We start from the raw sequence: 12,556 nt of genomic DNA, 5'->3' as shown, positions 1-12,556 counted from the left end.
GGAAGCGAGGGGCCCTGAACTACCCTAGCTGTCCGCTTATATAGGGAGAAGCGCATACGGGGCTTGCCATGATTGGTTGTCACCAGTCTGCTGACACCAGAGGCCTTGGGATTGGCCGGAGATAGGTTATTTACTGCGCATGCGCAGGGTGCAGCGCCTTAATTAGCTGACAAGAGCATTACTATATATGGAGTTGTTTACCTCAAACCGTGAGGGAGCCAGCGCCATCTTGTAATGGCGTCCGCATTTGGCTCCCTACAGCATGACCCCCACCAGGAAAGCAATATCAGCTGTCTGAACTAAGGGACCAGTATAAAGAGTAACCAAGGGAAAAGGTCAGGAGCACAAGGATAGCAGCAGCAAAATGAGCCACCTGCTTTGAAGATGAAAGCAGGTAGAATGTTAGAGTGGTCCAGCTCCCCAGTAAAAGACTGGTATTCAGAAAGACATGTCATATCTCCAGGCAAAGGGCAAGGGTGGAGCTGAGACACAGCCAGGGTTCAGAGGGCAGTTTAAGAGGTGCATGGTCCACTCACAGTGGATTTCAGCTACCCCTTGCTGGATCTTTACCAGATTAATTCTGCCAGAAGGTAAATCTTTGCGCCACATTCCATCCTAACACTAAAGAGACAAAACCCAGAAAACTATCCCTAAGAGTGTTCTTTGTAACAAATTCCAATAAAAAAAAAATGGTTCTGTGAAATAGCAAGACAATTTCCAATATACAACACCCTATTGTTCAGTAAAGGGTGGTTAGTAGAGTTGCTCTCTTAAGAGTACTTCAGGGTATACAGGATGTTGCTTCATACTGAAATTGAAACAAGCTACTAAACAACCAGAGAGTTATATGATATTTGTACATTTGAAAAATGAGGATCCCACCATAGGACCTTGAGTTTTTTCTTTGTTTAGAGCTTTGCCCCTGAAGCAGAAAACAAAGATAGACAAAAATCTATAATGTCTGAAATCTAGGGTAACATCATTGTACTGAGTGGTTCTCAACGGGGGCACATATTGGGTATCCTGGGTATCAGATATTTACATTAAGAGTCAACAGTAGCAAAGTTACAGTTATGAAGTAGCAACAAAATAATTTTATGGTTGGTGTCACTATGACATGAGGAGCTGTATTAAAGGGGTGCAGCGTCAGGGAGGTTGAGACCCACTGTGCTAGGTAAACTTTAAATTTGAAGTCTATGAAATTCTGGCAGCCAAAACAAAAATAAAAATGATAATGTAAGGTTATAAAAATTTCATTGATTAGGGGAAACATTTTACTTGATAGAAATAGCCAAGCATTGTCCTTGATACTGAGTTTTATAGGCATTTGTTATATATAATTATATATAAAAACCCTAATACTACATACAGTCAATATTTTAAAGTTTTTCAAAGAGATGGAGAAATATTACTGGTCTTGTAAAAAGTTCACACAAAAATTTAAAATAAAACTTTCTGATTGTAAGTTAGTAAAAAATGAATGGTTAAAAAAAGAATAATCATAACATATGTATATGTATGCATTTATGTAAACAATATATATTATATATTTATATGTGTAAACAACAAACCTTTGCTTTCAAAACTAGGAACAAGTGCTAAGGAAATAGTTCAGTGGTTATTATTCAACTGAGAATAACTGAGCTGGAATCTCCAAGAACCCATGTTAAAAGCCAGGCCCAGCTGTGCATGTGATTAGTGGGTAGAGACAGCCTCTGGCCTCTGGATGGCCTGCATGCCCATGTGCAGCACACACATACATACATACATACATACATACATACATACATACATATATATACAAACTCATGCACACACAAATAACAATACCAACATATTTAATTCTTACTTTGCAAACACAGATATCCAAAACACATCAGAAAGGGAAAACAAGACTTTCAAAAATCATGCAAGTGGACCTAGAAAAGGTAATATGTAGTCACTCGTCAATACTATCTTTATGAATGAAGTTATACAGAGAAGCCCTGAAATTGGATTCCCCAAACTTGGCATAATTCTGGCCCTCCACATAATGGGCAGAATGCAAAGAGTTCAAAATGTGGCCTAAGGATTGAGAGGACTAAAGTGTAGCTGTCAGGATTGTTTGTGAAACTTAGTCCTTATGAAGCTTTTATTTAAGTCTCAGTTTGCACAGCTATAAAAATGGCTACTGTGGAATTGGATGAGATAATGATTTAGGATACCTATAATCAGTTTAGAGATGATGGCAATCTGGAGGATTTAAAACTACTGAAAGTCATATAGACAAGAAAAGATAAGGAACATGGTATTTATTTAAATAAAATGCAATACCAAGTAGTCATTAAAACTACATATATACAAACTATGTTAAATGCTATATTAAGCATCCATAGTTTATATAAGTCAATATGCAACATGGTTTTTTTACATTTATGCAAGTTTTGTATATTGAGCACAAAGATTTAGTAATATGTATAGAAATGAAAAATAACAACAACAAAACAACCCAACAGAATTTTTAGAGATGGAAATGTAATTTAACATTCTGTTTTCTTGTTGAGTAATGTCTCTAGGGTTCATAATGATTTTTTTTAAATAAACCTGGTATCTAGGACTGGTGGCATAGGTTTCTAAATCCCAGCTACTCAGGAGGCTGAGAGAAGAGGATGGAGAACTCAAGGCCTTCCTGCACAACATAGTTCGATCCTATCTCAACATAAAAAGTCAAAAAAGAGGAGGAGATTATAGTTCAGTAGCAGTCCAACAACCAAACAAAATAGACAAACAAGTTCTCCTTACTAATAGATGAATTTCTTAACCTTTTTTATTATGAAATATAAGACAGAAAAGTATCCAAAGCAAAAATACCATTCAATGACTTATAACAGAAAAGAAGGTTGAAATTCACCACCCAAGTTGAGAAATGAATGTTCAACACCTACTTGTTATCCTTCCTAAATGTGAAGATTTTAAAAAGAAACATAATCAATCTAGAGTTTAACAATATGTATTCTTTCTTTTGTTTCACACATGAATAAATTTGACCACATTGTTTCCCATGGCCACTCTTTCGTTGTCCTCATTGGAACCATATACCAGCATACTACTATCTAAAACCATTTGACTTTTAAAAGCTCGGTGTTGTTCAAAGATGGCCACAGCAGTACCTCTCAAACACTGTTTTAGAAAAGCAAATGCAAAGTAACCTTTACATTTGCTCTCTTAAAAAGTGGGATCGCTCTCTATCCACCATCTTAGCACCTGTGGGGGTCTGCTGGGGACAGGACTTCTAAAAACAAGCAAGTAATGCCTGAGGTGCAAGGCCATTTTTGCTGGTTTCAAGCAAGGTCTCTGGAACCCCAGAGAGCACACAGCTCTCCTTAAAATTGAAGGTGTTTATGCCAGAAATTAAACTGAGTTCTACTTAGGAAAGACAAGTGCATATGTAAATAGAGCAAAAAAAGAATACAGTGACTCCTGGAGGCAAACCAAACAAAACCAAAGTGATCTGGGGAAAAGTAACACAGGTCCATGGAAACCTTGGCATGGTTTGTGCCAAATTCTGAAGCAACCTTTCTGCAAAGGCCACTGGACACAGAATCTGTGTGATGCTGTACCCATTCCAGATTTAAACTAAAACAGTAATTAAATAAGTGGATTTGTTTTTTTTTAAAGTGGGATCTATATGGGTCTCTGCTCTTTCCAACCAATATCGTACCTTTTTGTTTATTTATTGGTTTGTTTTTGGAGAAAGGGCTCTAGTCTACAGCTTAAGCTGACCTCAGACTCCATATCCTCCTGCTTCACCTTCCTTGAAATTGGATTTCCAGACTCTTACCACCACATCCAGCTAGCAGATGTGATTTCCAAGGTAGATTATTTAAAATGTGGTTGTTTAGAATGCTTGCACTCAGAACCCACCCCCTTTTTTTCTTTAAACTAAAACTTTCATTGCCATGTGTTGCTTTCTTTAAAGATTTCACATCAGATTAAAACTTCCTAGAGTCAGGAAACTTGAGAAAGAAAAAAAAAGGAACATAGTTGAAACACAATAAAAAGTTGTGCTTAAGTACAAAATGGAAGTGATGAACTTTCTTCCCCAACAAAGTACCCTGGAAGTGTATGGGTACTCACAGAGGTCCCTGCTGAGGCTCCTAGGCAGTACATTCCTCAGACCATGCAGTGCAGAGAGACAAGCTGGGTCTATAAGCCCTGCCTTTGTCACCCCTTGAGGCCAACACAATTCAGCATGCACTCTGAGAAGAGAGCAGATTGCTTCTCTCTGGTGACAGCATGATTGATGTTACAGTGCTATGCCATTCAGCCTCCAGATCAAAATTCACCCAGGAGTAATAAATAGGAATGAGTCCCTTGTGGCCATAAAACAACAGCTTGGAAAAGTAGCAAAAGACCCTTTCCTATGTGAGTGTTTTGTTTGGCCATGCTTTGCTGAGTATCATATCAGTGTGCTGCATAATCCATATGCTCATAATGTTTAGTAGCTAAACAACCTCCCAGTACTAGGGAAATGCCTCGAAGAGCAAAGTGATGGCTGCATAAGCTTGAGCCAGATTTAGGTCTCTGGCACCCACAGTAAAGCTGGGCATGGCAGCTCACACCTGTAACTCCAGCACTGAAATCTGGAAGGCAGATCCAGGGTCTGTTGGGCCAGCCAGTCTAACTTAAACAGTGAGCTCAGGATTCAAGGAGGGATCCAATCTGTACTGGCTGGTTTTGTGTGTCAACTTGATTCAAGCTGGAGTTATCACAGAGAAAGGAGCCTCTCTTGAGGAAATGCCTCCATGAGATCCAGCTGTAAGGCATTTTCTCAACTAGTGATCAAGGGGGGGAGGGCCCAGCCCATTGTGGGTGGAGCCATCCCTGACCCAGCCCACTGCGTATGGTGCCATCCCTGGCCCCGCCCATTGTAGGTGGTGCCATCCCTGGGCTGGTAGACCTGGGTTCTATAAGAAAGCAAGCAGGCTGAGCAAGCCAAGGGAAGCAAGCCAGTAAGTGACATCCCTCCATGGCCTCTGCATCAGCTCCTGCTTCTTGACCTGCTTGAATTCCAGTCCTGACTTCCTCTGGTGATGAACAGCAATGTGGAAGCACAAGCTGAATAAACCCTTTCCTCCCCAATTTGCTTCTTGTCCATGATGTTTGTGCAGGAATAGAAACCCTGACTAAGAAAGACACTATGTAAAACGATAAGATAAAGAAACAATTCAGAAAGAGACCCCCAGCATCTCCCTCTGGTCACCACATGCACCTGCTTGGGGAAGTACCACCCCCTCAACCTCCAATCCTATACACACACCTCCTGAATCACTGTTTCTTGGTGCCTAAGTCAATTATGCAAACTACCTCCAAGTTTTCAGTTATTTAAAGTGGGAGTTGAAACAGTACTATATGTTTTATATATTTTATAATATATTGTGAAATTGTTATGGTGATTTCATGACAGAAACATTTCCATTCTAGGGCAAAGCATAGATTTAGGGAAATTCCAATCCATTCTATTTGTTTCCTACGTCAAGCCCTGATGTCCATTAATAGACTCACAAGACATTATTTTGGGGAGCCAATTAGAGGTTGCCCCCCCACACACACAAAAGCTCAGGTCATTGTTACAGAACTCTTCTGTTTTATGAGATTTCCTACATATGTATGTGTGTTCTCACCTCAAGAGGCCCATTCTGTACGTGTCCTTGTTCCTGCTGTCAGATGAGGCTGCTTCCCTTTTTTCCATCACTGGGAAAAACCATGAGGCTGGGTGATACCCAGAAGATTTTCTGCGAGCTCCCATGGCCACCCTGTTTCTCCTATAGAAATCTGCATGTAGCATTTGGCATTCTTATGTACTTAACCTTATGTAAAGGATGGGTGTGGAGAACGCATATATGCAGGAAGAACATCACGTGAGGATTTGGAGATGCAGTTACCAGAGTCAACAAACTACCAGAATCTACAAGACAGGCCTGGACCAGACCCTAGTTTCTTCAGAGGAACTATAGCCTTTCAGACCTCTTGAGCTCAGACTACTGGCCTCCAGAATGCTAACAAAATAAATTCATATTGTTTAAACTACTTGGTTTTTAAATCCTTTGTTATGGCAGCTTTGGCAAGCTAACTCATTTCTTATCGTTAAAAAGAAAAAGACGGACCTGAGTTGCTTTAATAATTACTAAGCAAATGTCCCACATAGAGGCTGCAAAAAAAAAAAAAAAAAAAAAGTGTCAGGCCAGAGCCTAAATCTCAGGATTTTTAGGCAATGTGCTCCCTTCCACTCACTTGACAATGTTGCCTCCTCCCACAGAAGGCAAGCTGATAAAGGCTTCTTCCTCCTGCATTATTTGTTCCTCTTTTGTTTCCTGTTAAAACTTTCAAAATTGTTTTAAATGTATTTATTATGTGTATGATGTGTGTGCACACACAAGAGCAGCACCTTGCACATAAACATGCACATAAAACATATGTGAGGGACAGAGGGCAACTTTATCTTTATAAAGTCTGTTCTGTGTGTGTGTATGTGTGTCTATCTATCTATCTAGCTAGCTATATTTCTTTTATTGTCTCTCTCTTCTCCCTCTTTCTTATCTTTACGTGGTTCCCAGTGATCAAACTCAGATCACCAGGTTTGCCCAGCAAATGCTCTATGTGCCGAAACCATTCCACAGGCCCACGATATTTTCTTTTTTTACTTTTACTAATGAAGTCTCAACAGCATGACTGCTTTGCAAGACCTGAACAAAGAATGGACTCCCATTTCTGCATTTCCAAGACTTCAACTTAAAGATCTCCCAAAAGAAAAGGATGGATTGGGAGAGAGAATAGAAACTGGACATTGTAGTTTCTCTACCTTGTCCATGTCTCTTTTACCTTTTTAACTAGATCAGTTCAGAAAACCTTTCTTGTGGGGAGAACTACCCACTACATTTACCTAGTAGAAATGTTTGGTATCTCTGTGAACTAAGTGATGAATTCCTCTTGCAGGTCTTCTCCCTTGTACTAGAGATACGTGAACTGTGACCTCTACAGGCTTCTCCTTCCTTTACAAACTGACACCTACAGCCTTGATTTTATTTATCATCTTCCCAAAGTGGCATCTCCATTATTGCAAAAGGTTCATATGCGGATATACCCCCTTGCCTCCAAAACTTACCAAGAGTTTCAAAAGAGCCTTATTTGTTTATTGATACTGGGTGATGAAGAGGAAGGAAGTAGAAATGTGTAAGAACTTCACTTTAAAAATGATCACAGTAGACTGGGGGTGTGCCTCAGTGGAAGAAGAGCAAGTATCTGGTTTTGATTCACAATAAACATTGATACTTAGGTGTTGGACCTAAAGTTGGCAAGTTCACAGAGACAGAAACCAGAGTAGATGCTACTAACAGTTGAAAGTGGTGACAGTTATTGCTTAAAGGACACAAGCTTTCCTTTGGGGTAATAAAAAAAACATTGTAGCAATAAAGAATGATGGTGTTCATATAGCATTGTGCCATTCACTTATCGCCTGAACTGGTCTGTTCCATGAGATTGCTACAGTTATAAAGAAGAGAAGATTCCAGTAGTGGAGTCAGATTCCTTACTACTCATCCAACATAATTACTCCTCTCTCCGGGTTTCTAAGATTAGCTTCTCTGGGCAATTATAACTAGATAATTTAATTCATCTTTTCAGTGCTTGTTATGAAGTACATTCCTGTTTTCTCAAGAGATAAATCTATTCTCAGGCTCAGCTTCCTCTAACAATGCTTGTAACCCAAAGGAGACTAAACTGCTGGAGTCCACAGTGTCTTTCTATTCAGTTCCTTCCCCAGAGAAAGTCAGACTCATGGCAAGGAATAATGGAGTCTTTGGGGAAAACAGATGTCTCAGAGCTCTGTTTGTTGTTATAACTCTCATGCGACTCCTTTGTCACCTCCATTTGGGTGTCATCTGCTTTTCTTGACATCACTCTTGCTGTCAGGGGTGAGGGTGGGAGGTGTACAAAGGAAAGGAAGGAATGAGGCTGCAAATGCTACCCTCTCAAAGTCACTACAAACGTAGGGAGACTGCAGGGGGCGCCTAGGAGCTGACCCAATGCAGCAGCCTGTACCTGCTGTTCTCCCAGGCAATTGACTGAATCAGGAGGTTGAGGTCAAGCAGCTTTGTCTCCAAATACTGTTCAGCCACAACATTTCCAACTACACTTTCAATTGTGAGACATTAAAACACACATATAAAACCAAGAGAAAGAGCACAAAGGGCTGGGATGAGGAAAGAAACCAGTTCATTAACTGGAAAAAGGGTGGTCATGAAAAGTTTAAATGCTAGAAAGAAGAAATGAAACAAAACCCAGAGATTAAAAAGCAGATTCCCTCCAACACTAGGTCTTGGGTGTCTTGCAGGGGGGAGGAAGAGAAATGTGAAGTGATGTAAAACTTAGCCAGAGCTTAACATGTTGACTTCCATCGAGGAGAGCTGAGGGCAAAGATCTGATTTGATATAGAATCAAGAACATGTGAGGATGGCTAAAGAGGAGGTGAGCTGAGGATTAGCGTTCAGGGATGCCATCTGGGCTGGTGATGAGATCCATGGCAATGGGTCATTCAAATCTGATTACTGTGTTTAACGGTGCCAAGCCAAAGATAGTAATAAGACTATTTATAATTACCTATCTTTGCATAGCTCGCTCTCTAGGTAGGGCAGAGCCTCTGTCATGCTGAGCAGGTGTTGTTTTGGGGATCTTTGTGGACACAGTGAGGATGAAGAGCCCTGGATTTCTGGAACAGAGGTAGGATCCTTATGGGGGGAGTGAGTTTTCTTTCTCATTTCCACTGGATCTGGCTAAGCAGTGGAAGGCTATCCATACTAGACAGCTCCAGACAGCAGATTATTAACTTATTTTTGGGAATGACTAAAGAGAACAAATAGAATCCACCATCACTGTAACCTAAGCCAAAAGTCCACACTCTTTAGATGTGGGGCTGAGGAGACAGTTAACCCTCACCACAAAAGTGTGAGGATCTGAGTTTAGATTCTCTGAGCCCACATAAACCTGCACGGTAGGATGTACCTGTAGCCATGGTACTGCTATTGCGGAGTGGGAGGCAAGGGTAGGAGAAGGACCGGATGCTCTCAGGCCAGTAAACCTACACACAGTGCAAGCAGACACCCTGCTTCACACAAAGTGAAAGGCTGGAACTGATACCCAAGCTTGTGGCATGTGTGTGTCTGCACTTATAGCCACATACCTGTCACACAAACACACACACACACACACACACACACACAGGAGGGGGGCATGTCTTAAAAATGCAACTTTTTGTAATTTCAAAGGCAGAAAGTTACCCAACTATTTGCTGAGCAAGGTAACTCTAGGTCAGCAAAGGGATTTCATAAGCTAGGTGAGTAAATCCAGAGGTCACAAAGGTCATCTGCAGAAGCAGAGAGCCAGAAATTACAGGACTACAGAGTTAGGGTGGTGGGGGCAGGGTGTTGGCCTGGGAATCTCTAAAGCTAGATTGTAACTACTAAACTCAGCCAATACACAGCAATATTAAACTATTGATGTATAATGACAGTAACCATAGCAAGCAACCAGAATGTTCTTACATGTGTTAGCTTATGTAACACAACAGTCTCAATGAGGCAGCCATATTGTCTTTTATTTATTTATTTATTTATTTATTTATTTATTTATTTATTTATTTATTGAGAAAGCATCTCACTGTGTGATCTGGACCTCACTTCATAGAACAGGTTGTCCTTGAACTCACAGAGATTCAGCTGCCTCTGTCTTCTACGTGCTGGGATAAAGGCCTGTGCCACCATCAGCTCATTTACAGATATTGGAAAAATATAGAAAGTTGTTCAGTGAGCCATGAAAAAAACATACAAGGTAGAAGGCAAGGATTTTGTTCTTTTTTATTCACTGCTCTTTTCCAGCCTGGCATAGGCTTAAGAATTACTTGCTGAAGTAGGCATTAGTGGAGCCATGATCATGTAGGTAGTACAGCAGGTCTGGGCTAAAAACTGAGATTTGCTGACTCAGGAAGTAAGCATACTGTCCAAGGTACAAGACAGTTGTGTATCAACTGGAGTTGCATCTGCTTGATAAGCCCTGCGCTATCCTCAAGCCTGATGGTCTGAGGAAACACTTTCTAACCTGTATAAATGAAGTTAGCACTCCCCTAATGCTGAAAGAAAAATATTGGAGCAAAGGGAAATGCAGACATGTAAATGAACAAATGCATTAAAATCTTCAACATAACATGAACAAGTTGAATCTATCAGTGATAAAAGACCTATCCACCATGGCCAAATGCCATGTGAGATGTGATCCAACTAGGCAACACTGGTTAAATATTTAAAAGTCCATTAATGTAATCCACTACATCAGCAAGCTAATGGAGAAGAAATCATATTGTTATATCAATTGATATAGGGAAAGCATTTAATAAAATCCAATACCCATCCATGACAAAGAACAACAAAACAACCACCAACCTTAGAAAACTAAAAAGGTGAATTTCCTCAATGGTTAAAAGAAAAAAAAAATCCCCAAGCTCTTTGCCCCATCCACTTAAAGAATGAAGACCATCCTCAGCAACCAGATGATTGACATTCCAGAAAATGTCAACATCACTCTGAAGGGGCACACAGTCATTGTGAAGAGTCCCAGGGGAACTCTTCGGAGGGACTTCAATCATATCAATGTAGAGCTGAATGTTCTTGGAAAGAAAAAGAAAAGGCTCCGTGTAGGAGCTGGCCACTGTCAGAACCATCTGCAGTCATGTTCAGAACATGATCAAGGGTGTCACACTGGGCTTCCCTTACAGGATGAGGTCTGTGTATGCTCACTTCCCTATCAACGTCATTATTCAGGAGAATGGGTCTTTGGTTGAAATCCAAAATTTCTTGGGTGAAAAATACATCCGCAGGGTTCAGATGAGGACAGGTGTTGCTTGTTCTCTTTCAAGCCCAGAATGATGAATTTAAATCCTTGAAGAAAATGATATTGAACTTGTTTCAAATTCAGTGCCTCTGATTCAGCAAGCCACAACAGTTAAAATCAAGGATATCAGAAAGTTTTTAAATGGCATGCATCTATGTGTCTGAGAAAGAGACCGTGCTCCAGAAACAAGGTCCTGATCACAAGTACAAATTGGGCACAATAAAGGACATATATTGAAAAAAATCCCCAAAATGCCTATAGGCTCATCAGCTGTAATAAATATATATCGTTCTGGTGGGAGATTTTGATAATGGAGAAGGATATGTGTATGGAGATGCAAATATAAAAAGAATCTCTTGCGGTGGTGGCTGGAGAGACGGCTCATTGGCTAAGAGCACTGACTGCTCTTCCAGAGGTCCTGAGTTCAATTCCCAGCAGCCTCTTGGTGGTTCACAACCATCTGTAATGGGATCTGATGCCCTCTTCTGGTGTGTCTGAAGACAGCTACAATGTACTCGTATACATTAAATAATTTAAAAAAAAAAAAAAAAAAAAAGAATCTCTGGGCCCTCATCTCAACTCTGTTGAGAACCAGAAGCTGCTTCAAAACATAAAACACGCCACACACACATATATGCACACATGTGCTCACACACGTACAGATACACATGCTAATGATAAATTTAAGATGTAAAAGAGAAAGGTGCTAACCAGAGTGTAGTGAAAAGGAGGCCAGCTTTCCTGGCTCCTAAAAGGTAGTACATCTGAGAGGTTAGGGTTTGCACAGGGATATGCAATAGAGCAGAGGGAAGTGTTCAGAAGATTGTGAAGCAAAGCAGCCCTATCGCTTAGACACTTCAAGCTGGAAAACCAAAACCAAACCAAAACAAAACCTCCCAAGACTGAGGACCAGCCACTCAGGTTCTCTCTCTGTATTTCAGCCCTCATCATGTCAAAAGTTCTACTTAGTGGAATAAAAAGAGACTACAGAGATGCAGATTGGAAAGAAAGAAAAGAGCTGACTTTGTTCATGAAAGGCATGTTTTCCATGTGTAAAGTCAAAAGTATTAGACAATCATTTCCCAGAGTTATGATATTGATCCCGGTATGGCTGTCTATACTTCTTGGAATTAACAAATAGGTATAGCAAGATCTCAGGATACAAGGCTAATATACAAAGGTAAATCCAGGATACAGGGCTAATATACAAAGGTGAATTGCTTTCCTTTATGCGAATGGTAGATTATTAGAATTTGAGATTAAAAAATAATAATATTACTTACTGAAATAAGGAACCAAAAAAGTAAAATATGTAGCTTTAAGTCTAAAAACATAGGTATGGATCTATGAGAAGAAAAACTAAACACTGAGTAATCGATCAAAGAAAACCTGAAAACTGAATAGGTAATCAATATTAATGGATTGGAAAACACAGTAGGGTTAAACTGTCCATTTCCCTCAACTTGCTCTTATAGTCAATAAATTCTTAATCAAAACTGCAGTGGAATATTTTTATGAAGATTGACATACTGAATAAAGTTACAGTTAAGTGCGGCAAGATGGTTAGCAGGTAAAAGCCTCAGGCCTGACAACCTGAATTTGATCCCTGGGACCCACACAGTGGAAGGAGAAAAGT

General features: G+C 40.2%; 1 pseudogene across 1 annotated transcript; it reads left to right on the top strand.

Moving 5' to 3' along the window:
* The first annotated feature begins 10,555 nt into the window (after positions 1–10,555).
* LOC308435779 (large ribosomal subunit protein uL6-like) lies at positions 10,556–11,157 on the top strand (annotated as a pseudogene). The gene has a single exon. The product of its transcript is annotated as a large ribosomal subunit protein uL6-like (transcript).
* Positions 11,158–12,556: the final 1,399 nt, after the last annotated feature.

Source organism: Micromys minutus, assembly GCF_963924665.1.
Source record: "Micromys minutus genome assembly, chromosome: 23".
NCBI lineage: Eukaryota > Metazoa > Chordata > Mammalia > Rodentia > Muridae > Micromys > Micromys minutus.
Note: the sequence above shows the minus strand (reverse complement) of the source record. Positions and strands in the feature narration are given on the sequence as shown.